Source organism: Chamaea fasciata, unplaced genomic scaffold, assembly GCF_029207755.1.
Source record: "Chamaea fasciata isolate MVZ Bird 193981 ecotype frontalis unplaced genomic scaffold, bChaFas1.0.hap1 SCAF_2, whole genome shotgun sequence".
Lineage (NCBI taxonomy): Eukaryota > Metazoa > Chordata > Aves > Passeriformes > Sylviidae > Chamaea > Chamaea fasciata.
In genome coordinates, this window is record NW_027094087.1 from 2,531,140 (window position 1) to 2,550,213 (window position 19,074).

Here is a 19,074-nt window from a genome sequence, read left to right on the forward strand (position 1 = left end):
TCCGCCCGGGAGAGCCCGGTAATTGGACACGACCGGATCGTAGCTGGCTGCAACACCCACCCGAGGCTCCCGAGTTACGTGACTCGTGTCAGCCCCTATTGCAGAGCGCCCGCTCCGTGTGACGGGGCATCTCCTGGGGCCGGGCTCGGGATACCTCCCGGGGCTAGAACCGGGCTCCGCGGTATCTCCCGGGGCTGGGGGCATCTCCGCGGGTTGGGGCGGGCTCCGGGGCATCTCCCGGGGCTGGGCTCGGGGCATCTCCCGGGGCTTGCGCTGGGCTCGGGGTATCTCCCGGGGCCGGGACCGTCTCCAGGGCATCTCCCGGGTCCGGTCTCGGGGCATCTCCCGGGGCTGGGGGCGGTCTCCGGGACACCTCCCGCGGCCGGGGGCAGGCTCGGCGCCCGGCGGCGAGCGGGGCGGGGCGGTGGGCGGGGCGCGGAGCGGGGCGGGGGCTGCGCGGCGGCGGCGGCGGCGGGGCCGGGCGGGGGCGGCCCCTCCCGGGCGCATCGCGGAGGCGGGCGCGGGGCATGGTCCCGGCGCCGGGGCCGGTGGCGGCGGCGCGGAGCGGGCGCGGAGCGGTGGCATGCGGCGCGGAGACATGCGGCTGTGCCTGCGCTCTGCCCCGCCGACATGGACCGCCGCTGCCGCCTGCCGCCACCGCCGCCGCCGCTGCCGCTGCTGCTGCTGCTGCTGCTGCTGCTGCTCCGCGCCGCGCTCGGCGCTGCCGGCCGTCTGAGCGCCCGCCCCGGCAACGAAGGTGAGCCGCGGCACGGCCGGGTGACCCGTTTCTTCCCCGTTCTTCCTTTCCGCTATTCCCCTTTTTCTATTTATTTTTTCTTCTGCTTCTATTTTTTTTTTTTCTTCCACTCTCGTTATTCCTCCCCCACCCCGCTCCCCCTTAAGGTGGTCCCGTGCGGCAGCGGCTCCTTGCCCAGGGAGCGCGGGGCTCGCTCTGGCGCTCATCGCCGTGCGGGGGATGGAGGGATGGAGGGATGGAAGGATGGATGGATGGATGGATGGATGGATGGACGGATGGATGGACGGACGGATGGATGGGGCGGGCAGCCGCCCTACCCTCCCCCGAGCAAAGTTGGCGGGGGCAGCGCAGCCTGTGCCCCCCGGCCCTCCGGCAGTGCTGGGCAGCCGGGAGCCGCAGCGCCGGGGCGGGGACGGGCAGGGGCAGCGCCGGGACCCGCAGCCCCAGCCCCGGCAGGTGCCCGGGGCCAGCAGCCTCTGCCCCCGATGCCACCGCCGCCCTCAGCCCGGGGATAACTCCGATCCCGTTCTCGTCTGCACGGGTGATGGTCGCGTTAGTCGTCCTGTCTTTCAAAACTTTTAATTAATACGCAGAAGAGGCTTGTTCCCCTGTAAAACCTCCTCCTGGTTTCCCTAGCGGATTTGTATCGGATCGTGTTGTTTGTGTCGGATGTATGTATCAATGTGTTAAAGTTGTGTGTTTGTGTATGTGAATGTGTGTGATTTTCCGGAAATAAAGAGCGAGCGGTTTATTTTCTTTTGCTGCGTTAATTTTTAAGATGACATTTGCTGAAAACCCGTGCTAGGTTTCAGGGGAAAAAAAAAAAAATAGCGACAACCGGACGCTGAGAAAGTGATTGAAATACTTGGGAAAAAAAAGAAAAAAGAAAAAAAGAAAACCACCTAGAAGAGCCCTGTTCTTTCCCTATTAAGAAAAAAAAAAAAAAAAAAAAAAGAAATGGAGCTTCTGCTTGCTTGCACATTGAAGGCACTCGGTATGACCAGGATGTCCAGTGTAATTATCTTTAGGGATAAAATCTAGAGGGCAAAGGTTGTGAAGAACTTCTAGCACCCAACAACCGTGTAAAACTCTCACCTGCTTGAGTTGGATGGTTTTGCAGAGAAGCTCTGAAACCTGTCAGAGCAATTATTTCTCCCTTACAAATAATGCTGATGTACTTATTGATATTCTGGATGCTTGTGCGATAAGGCAGCGAGGTAACAACTTTAAATGATTTCTACAAGGAAAAAGAAATATAGTGAAAAATAAATAAGGAAAGATGCAAACTTTACATGTCCTGGGTCATCTTTGATCAGCTGGTTTCATTGCTAGGAAAGAATTACAGTACCATTATACAAGAAGAGCAGTACGTCATCTGTTTGTATGTTTTATGTAAATTTGTTTTGTATGCAGTGTTTTATTGATTTTTTTTAAAATGAGTGTGCATTCAACAATCCCTTTTAAACCTCCAGACAGAAGCTATTTTGTAGATATTGTCCTCTCTCAGAAATGATTTTCAGAAATGAAAGCGAGAGTGTGAGTAGGGGTTACTTGTTGTCTTATTAAGAGCTCTCAGGGAATGGTTGTGGTTCTGTCAGTCAGCGGAGGCGGCTCTGCCTCCATGGCAGTGGCAGGCAGGCACATCCTGCAAACCGAGACTGACTCTGCCAGAGAGATACTGGAGCATTCCAGTTTGCAAAAAAAAAAAAAACAAACACCAAAAAAAAACCAAACACCAAAAAAAAACAAACAAAAAAAAAGCAAACCAAAAAAACCCAACCCACTTTTTGTGTCTTTGTTTCGAGTCGCTGGCGCTGAGGATTGAGAGAGGAGGGAAAATATGGGTATCATACGGAACGCATGCTAAGTACACTTGTCCAAGTCAGCTTCAGCAAATGCTGCCTCCCTTCTCTCTCCTCTCAGCTTCAAGAGCTTGTACAGGATGAGCAATGTTTACAAAACTGGTAGTGAAAACAACACTGAAAATGCAGTTACTGGAGAGTGACCTGCTTTTGAGTGGTTTGTTTTTTTTATTTTTTTTAAGTGTACGTTTCGCTGTGCTTTTCAAAAGCAGGAATACTGACAGTTTCTTTTAAAAAAAGAGATCAGCTCTAAAGGGCTTTTAAAATTTTTTTAAACCCCCGTTTAGGAAAGCTCAGTAATTTTTTTTTTTTTTCAACTTACACTATATAGATTGTGTGAGTTTAGAAATCTTAATTCTTATAATTTGCTGATCCACTAATTTGATGAATGAGTGTTAGCATGCAGCTTTAAATCATGTCAGAAGATGATGTTTTTCTCTCTCAAATAATCTTTTTCTAACCACTTCATTTGCGTTGCTGCTGTTGTTTCCATGAATTTCTTCCCAAAACTAGAGATAGATGGCTCTACATTTCTCCAGAGTATTTAGAAAAGTTTCTTTTTCCACCACTGAGAATAAAAAAAGATACTTTTTGGACAGCATTTGTTGATGTAGGCATGTAGATAAAAAATGTCTACCTTTTCCCTTGCATTTTATATCAAAGCTACTGTTGAAATTCTCCCCATAAATCGTTTTAACAATGAATGGAACTAATTTTTGGTGTGTTTGTACAGCTTAGTCTAACTTCTAGGGGATGTAAATGTTGCAGTGGGCACGTAACAAGAGTGTGGGCAGAGCTACCAGAGAAATAGCTCCTAAATTTATTTGACATGAAATAATTATTTTTCTTGTTTTAAATCCAACTTCACTTAACATTTGCAATTAATAATAAAACTGATGACTGTTGGTGGTAGTACTGGTGGAAGTCGATGGGATGAAGGGAGAAAAGGGTGAAAGAGGGGCTGAAGACAAGCTGCTGGCTTACTGCACTTTGTGGTGCTCAATACATTCCTTTTTGGTCTTTTTCTTGGAGAGCTTGAGATTTTCTGAATTTGCTTCATCCCAGAGAAGTTTTTTTTAGGGTTTTTTCTGGATAGGAAGTAAAACTTGCCTCAAAGTTTGTTTTCAAACTCTCGGCCGTGAGAAATCTACCTGCATTTTCCCTACAGAATCACGGGAGCTCAAGGAGGTTCTCTGAAGCTCAGATTTATCTGTGTTCACTGGTAAAAGGTGTGTGCTGTTTTCTGCGGGGCAGAAAAGTGTCAGGGAGATTTAACATCCAACTTTTCCAGCCTGGAGTTTGCAGACTGAGCCCCGTAGGTGCGCAGAAACCCCAGGTTCTCCTGTTCCACTCTGTCGGATATTCCCTGCTTGGTGAGAATTGTGTTTCTTTTTTCTTAGAAGGATGCAATTCTCTTTCGGGATAATTCCTGTGGTGTCACGAAATTGAATGAGTTCTGTCATTTTCTAATTTAATAATTTCTCCTCAGTCTCTTCTGTAACTATATTGCCTGCCTGAGGGTACCAGCCACCTTAATTTCACTGTTTTATAACCCACAACAGTTAACACTTGACCTAGGTCATTAACAGGATTATCAGCAAATTTGTTTAAGCTTTTACTGACAACCTGAATTGCTTCAATAATATTTTGACTGTGCAGACAGGAAACTTCTTGTAACCTCTCAATCTAGCATAAAATTAATTTCTTGTGAACACAGCTACCAAAAGATCAATATGGGAAATGTGCTTACAGTACTTGGCTTCAAACAAGTGCCTGTTTTTGGGTTTACAGTAAGAAGGCTCCAACCAGCCTCTCTTTTCAGTCTGTATTGGATTTAGGGCTGCAGTTTCATCTTTCGAGCATTGATCACCCTCTCAGAACTTTGCAGAACCGCTCAATTAAATGCACCATTTTATTCTGAGCTGGTCTCTGTTAACACTTAAAATTGCGAAAGACAATTTACTGTGCCTTTGTAGGAGTGACAGCTCTTGGTGTGGTTTTGAAAAATGTGCTGCTTGCACGTGGAACAGAATTCTTGCCCAAGTCTTGCATGTGATTTTGGGAAAGGCGGACAATACTGGGAACTTCTCAGTAGAATCAGAAGAGGGAAATGCTTTTTACAAATCTTAATTTGCTCTATGCCATGTATCGTTAGGTCAGGGTAAGTCTTCATTTCTCATGACACTGTTCCTGCTGCTGCTCCTGGGTTGCAACTGAGTGTTCATCTGCAGAAGAAGTTAAAAATAGGTTTAGAAGTCTGAATGTGATTCAGACTTCTAAATGTGAACCTTTTAAAATTTAGTTTCCAAAAGCTCAGAGTCATGGGGGGGCTAGAGGACTGTTTTTCATACAGCTGTTATTCAAAGCTTCTGTGTTTAATCCTGAGCTGTATGATTGGACAAATAATAAACTTGTTCTAAAATTCACACCGTGATGGTTTTAAAACCAGGAGAGGTTGGGTAAATGCGTCATTTTCTGACAACATTTTTGAAAGCAAACTGTCGCAATGTGGAACAACTTATTTTCTTTACTTGTTGTCACTGGGCTTTTTCTTGACTTACTACTGTTTCAGCATAGTGTACTGAAAAGAAAAAAACCCTCTCCATTGGCCACAGCAAACTTTAAGCAGGCGTTTGAAACACAGAGATGTGCAAATTGGACACAGCAATTAATTCCTGTTGCAGTTAATTTGGACACAACGTATTTGCTGCCCAGTGAAGCACTCAGGGCAGAGAAATGGGTCAGAACTCTTCTGTACCCTCAGCACCACCAGATGGGCAGGCATGAAACAGATAATAGGCACACCAAGTTTACAGTTGTTTGCACAAAAGCTTTGCAAATCGGGAGTGCATTCTGACTGAACTGAAATTTTTCATTCCCAGCTGGGAGGATGTACAAATTAGTTAGAATTTTTTTTTTTTTTTAAATTTAAATTATTCTCTGCTGGAGTTAGGTAAATTGCTATTAGTATACTTTCTTTTTGATTCTGCTGGAGAACTTGCAAGTTTTCCTTTAGGAGAATGTCTATAATTGCTCTTGTTCTTGTAATCCCCACTTGATGAAAGTTTAGAAATACAGATGCAGGTGTTCATTTTCTCGTTTTCAGAGCTCTGGATTTTATCACCAGTGAGGGTCACTGCAGAGCTGTTACCAAATACCACAGTCCTGTTTGTGGAGTTTTACACAGAGCCTGAGTTAGTGCCATAAGATACCTGTAACTCGTGTAGCTTTGTAGCTGCTCTTTGATTTTTTTTTTTTCCGTGAAAGAAAATAAAAATAAATAAGTAAGCGGAGCAATAATCATGCCTTTACTTATGGTGAAGTTCAAAGCTCTGCTCAGTGGAGCTGCTGTTGAAACCCAGGAGGTAATTTTGATACTCTAAGGTGCAAAATTGGATGTTTCCAGAGTTGTTAGATAAATCTCCAGAGGTGGGGCAGAGGGCTCTCCCTAACCCCCTGCCTTTCTAAAACATAATTCCAGCATCCAGAGTGCTTTTTCTGAAATGAAATATTTCCTTTCTGTTGCATTGTTAGATTTGTTGAAGCATTGCTGAAAATATATTTGTGAGGAGGAAAAAGCTGCCCTTAAGAAATGATAGAGTGAAGTAGAAGAGTTTTTTTGTTTTCTACTGTAAAAGGGATTTTGACTTCTGTTAAATGATCTTTTTTCCTAAAAATTCACCACAGTGGGGTAACCCTTATTTCTGTAAACACTTTAGAGCAGTAGCTTTTTTTTAAAAAAAGATACCCCATATTTAAACTGTTCTAAACAAGAACTAAAACTTTTAAACAAAAATAGGTTAATTCAGAAGATTAGATATGAACTCCCAGGGGTGTCATTTTGGAAACAGAGTGTGGTAGCAATTTGTGGGCTTAGGATTGTATTCCCCAGCAGCAGTCTTGTGTTTTTTTAGTTTCTTAGGCGCTCGCTAAATCCAATCTGCAGTTCTCATTTTGCAGTGTGAAACAGATGCAAGATTAAAATTCAGTCCCTCAAACTGAAAAGTTCCTTTCGAATTTCTGCGGTGAATGAACGAAAGAAATAAAGATGTAGAAATAAAGATAATCCTGCCTTGAAAGAAACCTTGGGATGGTGACAGAAAAGTTCCAGTCTGCCAGAGTGACGGGGAGCCAGAGCGAAACACCAGCACTTAAAGCCTGAAATTTGCAGAGATGTTATTAAATCAGACACGTTGTAAGCAGAAACGTTTGTACCGCTCTCCTTTTTTCTTCTCCTTTTTTTTTTTTGTTCATTTAACTACCACGTCCTGCTGTTTCAGGCAAAATATGGAGGAAAATCCCATTAGTCTACTGGAAAAATATTGATGAAAGAAGAATAGCAGACCAAACGAACAGTGGTTGAAACTTGCTAGCAATTAAGAGAACAATAGGTTGAATGTTGAGGTTCAGTCAGTGCAGTTTAGTGTAATATGGTGTAGGAATGTGTTTTTTTTGTTTTTTTTTTTTTTTTTAATTTCCAGCTGGTTTCTCATAATGTTTTTATATCTATATTTGGATAGGAAGATTTGCATGACTTTTTTTTTTTCAAACAATAATTAAACCTGCTAAAGTACAGCTGCCTCACATAAGGGGACAGTAATTAAAAACTGAAACTTTTAAACTGGTGCCTAGGTATGGAAAGGTTTGTAGGAAATCTAGAGCGACAAGTTACTCTTTAAATAAATCACAATTAAAATACTAAAATATATTTTGCTCTGTGGTAGTCTTCCCACAAACTTTGTGAAGTAACAAATAACAACAATTGACACGGGATTGCTTAATTTAGTTGCTGAGAAGTTAGAAGGCAGCTAGAGGGGGTTTGTTCTTGATTTTTTTTTTAAGTGGCAAGGCTTTTTCAGAGATCCATTTTGGAGGGGGAGAGAAGGATTAAAGGAAGAGAATAAGAAGGCAGAGATGAAGCAAATTGGATCTGAATATTGAAAAAAACCCCCAAACTTCCTCTGATTACTGACGTTCGGAACCCAGAGCTCAGCCCTGACAGAGATCCTAACAGTGAGCAAAGCACAAATTAAGGAATTCCGTGCCTCCCTGGAAGTCTGAGCTTTGTTTACATTCGTAAGCTTCGTGACTCTGATTTACCAGTGGTGAATTTCCACAGAGGCTGCAGTTAAGAAAGGGTAGAGGCATTTTTACCATTCCATTTAATCTTGCTCTGACGGCGCTTTCCTAAAAAAAGAAAAAGGAAGAAAAAAAGAAAAGCAAGGCAAGTTATGTCTGCCCAGCCTTAATGTTCATGGAGAAAACTGCCTTGAGGCCTTTATCATGGGACAGGTTCTGAGGTGGTGAAGGCCTTACCCGGCAAAAACTTTTTTCCCCCATGATTTACCTCAGAGAACAAATGTCCCAGCAATGCTGGAGTGTTCAGCGTTCCTGGAGTACGTGGTTGCGGCTGTGGGAAACGTTCTGTGCTCGCCCAAACTCTCCAAAGAAAACCCAGCTGTGGGGAAAGCTCGTCAGGTTCTTTATTCCCAGCCCACCTTGCCACCCTTCCTCTCATGGCCTGTGCCATTTCTTCTGTCCCTTCCCTTCCAGAGATCAACATTCAGCCAGAAAGAACAGAAGGCAAAGATCATCTTTTTCTGATTTTAAGGGCTGTGCGCCCAGTCTTCTTTTTACGAAAAGCTGTTTACCAGAGGGGGAGATGCTTTGACCCTGGAGATGCCCAGAAGAAAAGACAACAGCGAACTGAATGTTTGATGGCGTTGCTTTTCCTGAAAGATGGGCCAGAGCTAGACAGAGGGTGTTCATGAAATTAAAACAGAAGTTTTCCATGCAAACCGAGGAAAGGAACGCTGGAGGAGAGGCGTGAGGAACACGCTTAGTTTGTGGAATAGAATGGAAACCCGAGCCCTTTGTGGTGAGGTGGTGGAAGCAGGAGAATAAGCGGAAGACTTGAATATGAAAGTGTCTGGTGGGTAGATGGGAATAGAGCAGTCATTTAGTCATTTACCTTTGTTATAAATATTTGTGCTTCTCACATATGGAAATAGTGAAAAAAGATGTTAGTGGGGTTTTGGTCGCAAAGGCAGCAAATGAAGTCGGGGCAATTCCATTTTTCATACGGATAGCTCAGCACACATGTTCTGCATTAATTACCTCCATAAATTCTGTTAACCTGGCAAACAATGAAAATATCATGTTGGTGACATCACTGTATTGGAAAATAAAAATGGGTTCTGCATCTTGGTTTTCTCAGCGTGACATTTGAGGAGATTTCTTCTACTATTGGCATTTTACTCCTGCAATTTGCACCGTGGCGTGGAGTCATTTGCTCTGTGGGTTTATTTTATCTCTGGGGCGGCCAAGTAAGGACCCAAGCCTTCCATGCAAGCTGGAGATCTTTATTCACGGAGGCAGAGATGAAAAGCTCAACAAAATTATCAGGGCACTCTTGAGTATGGGGCTTTCCAAATGCAGTGCTTCAGGATTCTCAGAATTGTTGTACGATTCTTGACTTCTGTGCTTTAAACTTAGGAAAAAGAAAACTCAACGAAGCCCAACCCAACTCTCTTTATTTTTGTTTTTCTGTGCCCCATGCAAGGAGTTCCTTAAGAGCAAACTTTTTTTCTGAGTTGTGGCCTGCTGCCAGTTGATTCACTTGGGGGATATCACAGCCTTTTTAACAAATGAACAGTCATTTCCTGGACTTATGCTCTGGTCCCTGTCTCAAAAATTTCTGTCCTCCAAAGGGATATTGATCATTTGCTGTGGATTTTGTTGGTTCCAGGACCTTGAATACATTTGAACAGCAGTAAAATTTGTGGGAACCTTGGAACTTTTAGCTGTGGGTGTGTTGCGTGCCCAGGAGTTTTTTCTGTGACACTTTTTGGTGTCTAAAATTCTAGAAACTGAGCGTGTCACAGTAGGTTTGGACTTCTCAGCTTACCTTAAGTGAACTTGGACACTGACTCAACATTTATTTTCCCCTTTAAGCTGCTAAAAGTCTTCCCAAGAGGGATCTTTGTCACGCTCCAAATCTACCAGACCTTCAGAGAACTCAGTTCTGTAAAACTAGTGAATACTGGAAATTACTTTTTTTTTTTTTTCTTTCCCCCAAGGGAGTGTAGAAGTAAAAAGAGGTGTGCAGTGTGGTTAAACCTTTCTGAGAAGTGCTTTGGAAGTTACTAAAATGATTTCAGCAATGTTTGCTGTTCAGTTTTGGCTAGACATAGCATGTGGTGCCATTTTATGTGCCTCAGGGTTTGGGCACCCGGTGGGACTGACAAATATGACACATCCTACAAGAGAGCCACTTCTATTCTGGGCTGATAAAAGGCAGGGATTGGCAGGGTTTAGGTAACTCAGTCTCATCCACAGTTTCTGGGATTATTTTTTTTTTTTTCCCCTCTGAGAGGGGGAAGAAACCTTGGGTTTTAAAGGGAATTTAAACTCCCTTTCAACACAGTAGCCCCCATTTTGCATTTGCATATTTAACGTGGTGCCTCAGTGATATCAGATTTAATGCCAGAGTGGTGGAATGGAATGAGATCTGTAGGATTTGTGTTTGAATGCGAGTTCAGCTAAGCTCTAATTCAGGTATCCTGAAGCTTTCTGCCTCTTGCTTTTTGTAGGAGGTAATGGGAAAGGACCAGTTGGAACTGTTTAAAAAAAGAAAATGCAAAGAAGCGAAGGCGACACAGTAATTTGGAACCCATTACGTTAATCCATTTTTAATTTTTATATCCTTGTCTTAATGAAAAGGACTGGCACATATCAACTTACAGGAAATAACCTAATAAAACTGAAACCTTATTAGGCCCCTTTGATAAACAGTGCATTCCAGCCCACCACCAGTCATATGTTTTTGCATACTTGGAAATTGAGCTTTGTGCCACTTTAACAATATCAAGAGAACGCTCATGTTTCAAAGCAATAAAAAAGAAATCAGAATCCGTTTTGCCTGTGTTCATCACTGAGAATGGGTGGATGGTTGTCCCTTTTCCACAGGCAGGCTCCATACTTAGCAAAAGGAGGAAGTTTAGCATGGAGTGCAGGTGATGTTTTAATTTATAGGCATTCCTGCACTGCTGATTGCTGTCCTGCATTTCCTCCTCCATGGCAGCCTTTGGAGAGAAACCTGCAGTGAGGGGTCGCTGCTTTGGCTGCTTCTTATTTTTCAGCTGTAGGAAAAGCTGAGGTATCTAAATCTGGCCTCAGACGCTTTTGGGGACTGTGTGTGATCAGAAAAGTAAAATCTGGGAGGAGGAAAATTAAATTCTTCCTCTTCAAAAACTGCGGGAAGCTGCCATAATATTAGAATTTGCCAAATCATCTGAATTGGTGGTGGAAGCTCTTATGTTCTGCAGAAGCAATAGTCTCTAGGGTAATTTGACATATTTTGCTAGTTTTTTGTCTTTTCATCAGATATTTGTAACAAAATCTCTCAGTGTTGGAGAGTTTTTACTGAATATTTAAATGAAAATAATGGAGGCTTGGTCTTTCCAGTCTTTTCTGAAGAATCCTGCGGTCAGTATTGCAGCAACTGTTTTTTTAGTTCACGTTGGTTTCTGTTTGCTTGTTCATCCCTTGCCCCCACCCCGGTGGAGTCCTTCAGTCAGCAGTTTGACCACAGATTGAACATGACAGTTGCCAAATTTGGAGCGTTCTGCACAAAGTCATATTTGTGTGTTGTGCAGTGTCACAGCGCAGGCAGGGAGGGTTGAAAGGGCAGACCTCACAGGGCTGTGCCTCTCCCAGGACTGCAGCCCAAAGCCAGGCTGCAGAACCAGAAATCTCAGGCTTGGGAAACAGCTTTTGAGTAAATGGGCCAAATTGTTTTCTTCTGAGCAGTTGCTAACATCTTCACTAAAATACTCAAGGGGAAATGCAGGACCGTAAAATCACAGAAGGCTTGACTTTTATTATTGAGCAAGCAGCAAATCAGGCTATTTAAAACCAGGCTTCACTGTTGAACACCCTTTTTTTATTTGTTGTCCCTTCCCAAAGGTTTCTTGCTCTGCCTTAGCTGGTTTCAGCATGGTTTTGGCAACGTCAGTGCGATAGGTGATCCTAGCTGGAAGTTCAAATTGCATCAAGGTGCGACTTTGGCCTTGCCTGAGTTCTGCTTGTCTGTCTGTAAATGTTGGTTCTAGCTCCAGAATAATCCAAGACACGAAGGTGATCTGCTGCCACTGCTGGGCCAGTGGAGAGTTGGGAAGACTCAGATCTGTGTTGATAGGTGGATGAAAATACAGGTGCGAGCCCCCTTTGCCGGGAAGGGTTCACCATTCCAAAACTGTACCTCAGGCTTTGCGCTGACTCCGCTCTGTCCCACCCCAAAACCAAGCTCTGGCTGACTTTCTACCGCAGAGTATTTTCTTTGCTGCTTGGGGTTATATGACGCATTTCAATTAGACATTCACCATTTTTAAATTTCTTTTTTTTTTTTTTTTTGGTGGCATAGCGAATTTAATTTTTCCCATTTGTTGGCACTTTTAAAATAAGTAACCAGGGTATTTCTGAAGCTCAAAGTTTGTTGCCAAACAAGAGAAGGCAACATAGTGGTGCGAGGTTTCTTTATGCATTTTTTTAATGTTAATGGAAAAGGTTAATTAGCTCAAGAAAAAATATTTTACATCTTTTGACATTGGCTGTTGCTCTGTATTTTCTTTGTAAAGAAGACAATTTGGAAATGCTTTCCACCGGTGAAGTTGTTGGTAGGTGGTTCTCTAAAAATTGCAAGTTGCAGGATCGTGTCTCCTAGCTGGCTTCCCTCATTTCTTCAGCAGTGAGGGGAGTCTCAGAGTGATTCTACCTGGTACAAGATTTGTTTGTTTATTTTCATTCTTGTGGGAGGCATTTATACTGTATTCAGTTCACAGTAGCAGTTATTGCTCCATGTGTTTCTGGAAATGCTGCAGCTTTCAGACTGTGTTCAGGATTCACTTTAGTTTTAGGGTTCTTTTCTTGCCCTGACATCACTCCTGATGAAACGTGCTGTTAGTGTGCCCTGGATCATCAGTCCCAAATCTGGAAGCAGTTTCTGGTAGCACAAGTGTCATATTCCACCCAAGCCCCCATGCATCTTCTGCTTGATGCCGTGCGAGGGAGCTTTGGGTTTCACATCCACATCCCTACTCCATGTCTGGAAAGAGATTCGTTTTACCCCCTGGGAATCCACATAGAGGGAGCTGATAATGCTTTCTCTTGTGCCTGTACTTGGGGAAGGTCAAGAGAATCAGGCAGGAGAGAGACTCTAGAAAGAGAACATGTTCTGATTTGGCATTTTAGGGGTGTGCAGCATTGGCAGAAATACTGCATTGTAGTGTGGTGAGCAGGGCTGTTGTACAGGAGGACCAGATCACTGATTGTCAGAGTCAGAAGTCATGGCCGCTCATCTTAATACCAGTAAATTCTCCTTTAGAGTTGCCACTAGCTTTAAATCAAGTTAATTACTTGATGGGAACAATGCAGGACACTGAGACAGTTAGACAGCACTTTCTTTATTTACTTAAAGTTGCTTTATGAGAGAGCTCCTCTGTGTCTCCTCAGCACAACCAGGAATCCTTTCCAAGGCATTCTGTTGGAAAGAATCACCAATAGCAATGAAACTGTTCAGCTTTTTAAGAGTTACCCCTGGTAACTGGCTGGTCAACCTCAGAGATTTTTGTAGGAATCAGCTGAGTGATGGTCACACAGTTCTGCAGGAGGAGTTGGTACAAGGAGAGCAAATGAGTTGTGTGAGAAACTCATAAACTTCTTTCATCTAGTAAATACGTGGCTGTAGGCATTTGTGGGATATTTAAGTATTGGCTTTCATTTAACTTTAATAGTATGTGGGAAAACAAATGAGGATGGCACTGAAAACTGCCTGCCAGTGAGGATCTGACTGAGTACATCTTCATGAAACACTTCATGAATTGGTTCCCAAAATGGACCTGAGCAAGTGGTGTATTTTGTTACACTAAAGGATCTATCAGTATTAAAAGAAGTTGCAATGAGTTAACGTAGGACTCAAGTGCTTGAGTGAAGTTTTGCATTTTTACTTTTTACCTAACCATCCAAATCCATGGAAAAAAAAAATCGGACAATGAATTTCTAACCCATTCTTTATGTATTTCTTATGTCTTAGTGTAAGGAAATGCTATTTTCTCCTCCAGTTTCCAGATTAATGTGTAGTGTTAGGACATACAATGACAAAATGTGCTCTTGCTTCTCCCAGTCATTTTTGTCTAGAGACCAGGATTGCATCTTCTAAGTTCTGAATTATTGCTTCCTCTCTGTCGAGGTGTGCAGCTCCTTAAAGTCACAGGGAAAATGAGTGCCCTGGAAACTTTTTATCAGGAAGAGGAAGGTGTTTTTTTTCAGGTTACTGCTTCAAAGGAAATAAGTTTTTTACATTTTAGATACTATTAAAGAACAGCACAACACACATCTGAACTAGAAGCCTCCTGTAGCCAGTGTGAAAAGCTCCCTTGTAAGGACTTCTAAAACGTAGTGGGACAGGTTTGAGCATGGAAAAGTAGTGGTTCTAGTCTGAAGGAGATGAGGAAAGTGGAATGAAGGAGAGGAGCTGAAAAATTATTCTTAACTTCATGGATTTGATCCTGATGATGTCGAGTTGCCCCATGGTGGAGGCACCTGCCTGTGATGTGGACCCTGAATATTTAATTGCCACCCATGCCCTGTTGTGATGCTTGTGAGGACAAGCTGGACCTGCTGGGCAGATCTAGAGAGGGGAAACTACCACCCGGCTGTGGGTGGGTCCATTGCCTGGTGATGTTTTGCAGACGAAACTGAAGAGTTTGGATTGAGTTCAATAATTTCAGAGTGGCTGCAATCATGTTTTCAAGAAGCTCGTTCTGAAAGAATAAATATATCACTTAAGTTTGCTCCTGAGTGGTTTGCCTCAGCCACTTCTTGCCAAGTGATTTTCCTCAGGAGTCGCTCTTCCCTCAGCACCGTGCAGTGCAGATGCACAGATCTGTCCCATCCTGGGAGATGCAGAATCTGTGGGAATTTCCACTAACAAAAAACGAGAAGTGTGCTTTTTTCCTTCTGAATTTTGATTGCTGTTTCCTTTTTACGGATGCAAACCTTGCCTGCCTCGGGCCCTGTGCGCTCAATAAAGGACTGACTGGTTTTTCTTTGTGCTCGTGATTGAGGACTCGATTCAGAGCTAAGAAATATGTAGCACTGGATTAGGTTCTTTCTGTAAGATTAGTGAAGATATTTTGTTCATTGATGTAGATAAAACAATGCTGTTGTTTTCTTTTAAAGGGGAGCATAACTGCAGGAGGAAACAGTTCTCCCACATGGATGGCAGAGCAGCTCAGTCATGGCAGCGTAGCAGTGCACATATATCCATACAGAACACAAATATGTCCGCACACAAATGTAGGAAATATCTTTATCTATGGTTCTTTATAGCACAGTCTTATTTCTAATACTGTACACCTGGGTCTCCTTCTGTACATCCTAATTAGCAGTAAAAATAATGTCTTCAGAGCTCTGGTTTTTTGTTGTTTTTTTTTTTTTTTTAAAGTGGTGTCCAAAATTAAACAGCAGTTAAAAGGAGAATGATGAAACAATACAAGTAGCTTAACTCAGCTGATTTGTAGATATTCTCCCTGATTATTTTTTTTTCTTCTTCCTATTCTTCTGTTTACTTGGAGCGCCAATGCTCAGGCCATCTGGTTCTGGGGACAGTGACAACCCTTCAGGTTGACAAACAGAAGATGAAGTTTCTCCAGTGGCCACCTCTAATAAATCTGTCACTGTCAGGTGTTAAAATGTCCGAGCATATGCTGGGATTTATTTCGTTTCTCATTATCATTAATTTCCATGCTGAAGGGGAAAAAAAAATGAAGAGGATGTGGGGGGTGGTGAACACATCCAACAAAAGTAAGCCCAGATTGCAGGTAATAAATGTTACAGTGTTGCCATGCTGAGTGTTAATACTTCATTAGTTTATATAGAGGCTTATATTAGTTTATATATTGTTTTGTACAATATTTTGTATAAGTTCACCCATTCTGCCTCATGTTGATAAACAAGTGATTACTTAGGGAAGTGTGTGATCAAGCACTTGGAGACTGTATGGCCAAGATGAGGAAAAGAATTTATTTCTGTACTCTTAGGAAACAAATAATTAAATGCCAAAGAAGAATATCCTTTAATTTGGGTGTATGTATTTATTTTAAATGCCCATTGTGTCTAAAAATAGGTGTAAACCCACTGAGATTTGATTGACTGGAAAATGCCTGTCAGACTGTTTACAAATAAAATCTTCCTTCTCGTGCTGAAAATTATTGCGTGGCTCAAAAAAAAAAAAAGGTAACAGCAAGATTAGCAATCAATTGATGGCCCTCTTTAAAAGCAGGTTTGTCTGAACTTGTAACGTTGTAAATAATTACTTTTGTAGCTAATGTGTTACACATGACATTTAGAAAACACTACTGCAAGACAATTTGAGAACAAATTAGATCAGAAGCAAGAAAGAACTGCGGGAAAGACTTTAATCAGCTTTCATTATTTATCCCCGTATTCTGAGAAAATTATAGATGCCAAATGCACGCCTTTAATCGAATAATGATTTAAATATTCAGATCTCACCGTTTCAGTTAGATGCAGTGACCCAAATTTGAGGCATCCGAGGGGAAAACGCTGTGGTTTGTGCAGCTGATTGAAGAGTTCTGTTCCCACCCCCTGCTGCAATTAATTTAGCCAGCGATCCATTGTTTGTTTTTTGTCACTTTCCTGGTTTTCAGAAGTTGCCCTGTCTGCTGTGCATAGTGTTTTAAGCTAAACAAGACGATCCTTCTCATTTGTCTGTCTTTTTCTTCTGTGCGGCTCCACTGCCAGGCCACCTGAACAAATCAACTGCTCACGGGGTCCCCGAATAAACACAGCTCTGGGCGTGGGTAGCTGAGGTTAACTGGGCAGAGGCAAACGAAACTCATTCCTCTTCCTTGTGTCTTCTTTTGTAGTTAATCTGCTGGATTCAAAAACAATTCAAGGGGAGCTGGGCTGGATCTCCTACCCGTCACATGGGGTGAGTTCACTAGAGTGTGAAATGCAAAAGTGCTGCTGCAGACCAATGTGCTATTTAACCATTGTTTCCTCTTCAGAGGACACCGTGCGATAAGGCTTTGGAGCTTCAAAAATAATCCGCTCTCAACTTGCAAAATGTGGCTTTACACAGCTGTGGGGCCTTCTCTTTAGAACACGCATCCCACTGCAGGTAAACCCCGGGAAGAGCTCATTCCGAGGGGAGAAACATGAAAGCAAGAGGTGCACTGAACAACAGCAGCAACAAGTTCTCTTTAGGTGCTGCTCCTTCTCTGTGGTAAAGTGTATTTCTAAAAGAGATCCTGGCTCTGCTTCATGGTGTCGCTTGCTAATTTGTTCAGATGGAAGTAGTGGAAGGTGAAAAATGTGGCTGATGTAAGTACTTGTTTGGAACTTTTGTGCTGAATTGTGGCTGAACCGTTCCAGTTAGGAGTTAAAGTATTACTACAGAAACGTCTAAATAATGTTCTGGAGGTGGTTGGTGGTTGTTCTGTTTACCTTGTACCCAGATCTGATGAAACTAGAGGTTCTATTGGGAGATTCAGAAGTGCAGTCTCAAAGCACCTGTGCTTTGCTATCTCCATCATTTGTAGTTTTTGCCGGCAGACTCTTTAAAAAAAAATTCTTGGTAACATAATATTGATGACTAAATAGTGCGTATCTGTCTGGTGCTGCTGATCTGTGCTCACTCCCCACCTCCATGTCTCTGTGGAATGTGTGTTTGTGTGTGGGAACATCCCATTGCTCTTTCTGCATTACATCGTGCAGATATGCAGGGTGACTCTTGCATTCCCGCATTCTGTTTCCCCAAACACAAAAAAAAACCCACTTGGCAAGTCGAACCCCCATGTCCAGAGCTACCCTTGCTCTCAGAGAAGGCTGAGCCATCAAGTTTTTGCTGAAAGAAAGCACCTGTGAGAACTTTCTTCTGCTGTTCTTTCATTTGTTTTTGTAGCTTTGGGCAAGCTGTTGATTCACCTTGATCACTTTTACAGAATCGGTGTTAACAGTGCCTTTGCATCTCTGCCTCATGGGATTGCTTTGCTAATGTTTAAGTTGTGCCTTCTTGATATTAAGCATTATGCAGGTGTTTAGCAGTATTTAAGGATGAAGGCTTGGTTCCATTTTCTGAGTTTATGCATGGATCTCTCTCTGTGTCTCTGGATAAAATTGTTCCATTCTCATGGGAAAGATGTGGGAAGAGGGGTCACGTTTCTTCCTAGAGGCTTTTTCTGCTGTCTTTTCCCAACAAGAAATGTCTCTAAACAGGATGTCCAAGAGGGAACTCTCCAGCAATCATCAGGGTGGGGTTTTGTTTTTTTTTTTTTCTGTTTTCACTTGCTTTTTTTTTTTTTTGTGAAGCCTTTCTCTCCCAGCTCCCGCTGCTCCTCTGCTTTGCTCTCCTGCTCTGTTCAGCTCCTTGCAGCTGTGCAGATCTGCTGCTCTGCTCCCTGCAGCTGTGTCTCCCCTGCCTTGGATGCCTAAAACAGTTGGTAGGGAATGATGCAGGGTATCATGGGGGCTATAAGGAAAACAGATGTGCTGCATTACCCCACCAAAAAGGGCCCCCGGATCTGTCAAGGCCAATTTTATTGGCTTCTGCAAATTTTTGTCAGGTAAATCCAGCTCAACTTGTTGTTTGCGTGTGTTTGTACATGCTGTTCCTATTTACTGCCATATCCACGGATCTCGAAGCCAAAGTAAATCATGGGATTTCACTGATGTTCTTACAAGTTAATGAAATTCTTAGTTAAAAATCGCATGGCAGCAAATTAATGTAGATCATATGCTGTGACTGTTTTTGGAAGAGAACTGAGGCTCTAGACTGAAGTCTTCAAAATACCTTGAAATTTTAAGCTTGCACATTGAAATATAAATGTAAAGCACAGAAATAACAATGTTTATCCTATCCCAATTGGCATTTTGCTGTAAAATGGTGACAACTTGAACAGCGTGTGAGAGAGGCGCCGCCTTCTTACAGCCCTTTATTTATAGTCAATTAATTAAACCTGGTAAATATGGCTGTGTCTGTCTCCGAGCTAACTAAAATATGAACTTAAACTTCAGTGGAAAAACATTATAATAAAGATGTCACATCGTATTGAAAGATTGCTAATAGCAGAGCAGTGATTTACAAGGCAAAGCTGATAGAGCTGCACTGGAGGCTGTGACTCACAAATGAGAATATTGGTGCTGTGCCAATTCCTCTCGAGCGTGCAGCAGCGTTCACCTAAATGTCAGTGCACCAAAAGCTGGTGACTTACAGAGTTTTTAGAAATAGTTTAACTGAAGTGTTTAACGAACCTCTTACTAGGTTAAGAATTTTATCCTGTTGATGCATGATATTGATTGATTGATTGACTTCTGGCAAAATGACCCAAACTGATCGGCTCTTGTTTCCAGCATTCAAGGGTTCTTCTTTAT

At 42.7% G+C, this 19,074-nt stretch overlaps 1 protein-coding gene across 1 annotated transcript in view; it reads left to right on the forward strand.

The window, feature by feature from the left end:
• The first annotated feature begins 638 nt into the window (after positions 1-638).
• The window catches only part of EPHA3 (EPH receptor A3), a 176,214-nt gene continuing 157,778 nt past the window's right edge, over positions 639-19,074 (forward strand). Inside the window, exons 1-2 of the mRNA XM_066207743.1 lie at positions 639-757; positions 16,569-16,633. The gene's annotated coding sequence lies outside the window, so the exon portion shown is untranslated. The remainder of the gene's footprint in view (positions 758-16,568; positions 16,634-19,074) is intronic.